This window comes from Arachis hypogaea, chromosome 16, assembly GCF_003086295.3.
Source record: "Arachis hypogaea cultivar Tifrunner chromosome 16, arahy.Tifrunner.gnm2.J5K5, whole genome shotgun sequence".
Lineage (NCBI taxonomy): Eukaryota > Viridiplantae > Streptophyta > Magnoliopsida > Fabales > Fabaceae > Arachis > Arachis hypogaea.
In genome coordinates this window covers 39,497,719-39,500,263 of record NC_092051.1, presented here as the reverse complement: position 1 = coordinate 39,500,263, position 2,545 = coordinate 39,497,719, and the positions used below count along the sequence as shown (strand labels likewise).

General features: G+C 36.7%; 1 long non-coding RNA gene across 1 annotated transcript; it reads left to right on the top strand.

The window, feature by feature from the left end:
- The first annotated feature begins 490 nt into the window (after window positions 1–490).
- LOC112758015 (uncharacterized) lies at window positions 491–1,478 on the top strand. Its single transcript, XR_003179474.3, has 3 exons — window positions 491–582; window positions 1,123–1,231; window positions 1,366–1,478. It is a non-coding gene; the product is annotated as an uncharacterized lncRNA (long non-coding RNA).
- Window positions 1,479–2,545: the final 1,067 nt, after the last annotated feature.

The window sequence follows — 2,545 nt, the reverse complement described above, 5'->3', positions numbered from 1 at the left end:
GTCGAAAATAAATTAGAATAAGGAGATGGATCACTCTACTCCCGAATACTTCAGTTCACTTTTTTTCACGTTTCCTTGAATTACTCCCATGCCCTCTCTCTCTCTCTCCATTGAAGATGTGACATCCTCCGGTGTCACCGCCGCCGCCGCGGCTCGCGTCGCACGAGCTCCTTCCACCGCCGCTCTCAATGCGTTTGCTCCTTTCGTCGTCACATGAGCTTTCTCGGTCGTGCACTTGTCTTACGAGCTCCCTCCGCCGCCGCTCTCGCGCTGCTTCTTCTCTCCTCGTCGGAGGTTTGTCATCGTCTCTTCTCGTCGCTGTTAGTTCAGGCAGGCCTCTGCCTCTTTCTCGTCCCTAGCCCTAACCCTTCCATTGTGATTCTGTTCCGATTTCATTATCCCTAGCCCTAACCCTGTCCCTTCCCTGTTTTTCTTAACCCTAATTCTCGTCCCTTAACCCTAATTTTCCGTTTGTTCTCTCTGGTTTAGAATTATGTTATGTGGATCGATTTTAATCCTAGTTTGTTTTTTTCAGGTCCGCTGAAGGTTACACCATTTATGGTCGAGTGAAGATCCCCAGCAGTATGCTTTGTTTTTCTTTTTTGTCACTCTGATTTTTATTTTCTTACTTTTTAGTTAATTCAAAATCTAATTGTTGGATGGTGACTGATGCGAATAACCATTGCATTTGAATTAGCAGATTTTTTATATTTTGTTCAATAAACTTTAGATGAACTAAAGCTTTCAACTTTAATATGTAGATGCACTAAAGCACTTTAATATGTGAGATTGACTTTGAATTGTTGATGGGACTAGTAATGGTGCTTGGAGTCATATGTCAGTTCAAGTTGTTCATATTGTTTTGGAGTTCACACCAAAATCAAGTTTGATTTAGTCATTCAGAATTCATCTAATTTGAAGCTTCGGTTGGTTTATAGTATCAATTATAATTTGAAATATTTAGAAAGATGGCTGTCAGAGCCTGTTAGCATCTCCGGTGTCATTTCATTTACTTAGGTGTATCTGATAATGTTAATTGAGTGGAATTCAGCAAGGTTTTGCTAGAGTTCATTGTGGTGTGCATCCATTTCTTGTTAATGGTGTGCATAAATTTGTTAGCAGATTTAGGAACAAAAGACTATATAATTCCCAGAAAAGTGTCGAATGTCAAAGTCATACTCAATGGTGGTCAGAGAGTTACTTTTTTGAGGCCTGATGGATATTTCTCATTGTATCCTTTAATTTACATCTTCATTTTAAACTCATTTCAATTTGCATGATAACTGCTATTACAATAATACTTTAGTTAATGATAGTATTTTGTTGTTGAGCAACAAACTAGTTCCTTAACATGTTTGCTTTAAGCCACAACGTCCCAAATATTTCTTGATGGATGCTTCATGAGGTCTGAAAATTATAGCTTCTTTGATGAGTATGCAGGGCCAGGGGACAAGGCTATTTGTGGCAACAAAACTAGGACAAATTCGAGCTTAAGAATGCAGACTTGGTTGTTGAGAGAGTTATTGGCAATTCAGATGAGTTCTTCAAGGTTACAACAATTTCTTCTCAAATTTCTTAATTCTTCATATATATATATACACTGTGGCAGAATATCATTATTTTATTTTCTTTTTTTTGTCCTCTGTTATTTTTTTTTAACGATGAAGAACAGCGCAGGTATGTGTCATCCTACATGTGGATTTTGTTATTGGCATTGTAAATTGATTCCATTTGTCTAAGCTTTTCCTCTGAACTTACACTCTCATTGTTTTAAATTTGTTATGCATAGGATTTTCTCAATCTGTTTTTTTGACTTTTTCAACTGTTTTTCATTTGCACAAAATCAGAACATCTACACCATCAAGGCATATAGTAGTTTATATGATTTAACATTAAATTCCTTTATTTTCATTATAGCATGATCATTTTTTCATTGCCACTGTAGGCAAAAATTGTTGCAAGCATGTGAAAAGCATAAGGAAGAGCAAGTGATTGCTTTGAAGCACTCTATGCAAAGTGGAATGATTAGTTTTTACCAGATTGCTTTTTTATGTTGATGTGGCTCCTATTCTTAGATTATTTTCTTGATGTCAAGGTTCTTTTCTTCTCACACTTCTAGGCTATCATTTACAGGCACAGGCAATGAAAGAGCAAGCTCAACTGAGGGAGAAAATGGCATACCAATACAAGCTTGGTAACTTTGAGGTGAGAATCCCAAATTAAACTATTTGAGGCTCTTTGGTTAGTTTTAATGGTTCTGCTTGTTTATTTGTAATTTTGTCACTATAGGCTGCTGCTGCAATCCAGAGAAGGTTGGATCCTGATGCTGCTTTATAGTTGGATATAGCTTCCATGAATAAATATTGAGAAAAGAGCTTTCTGATCAAAGAATTTGGTGACAGCTTCATGGTGATCATGCCTTCATTTTTATTGCTTTATAGTTGGATATAGCTTCCATGCTGCTTTATAGTTAAATGCTCACTGTTTGTGACTCATTTTCGCTTACTGCTATTTAAAATTTTAGATACTAGAATTTTATAGAGGT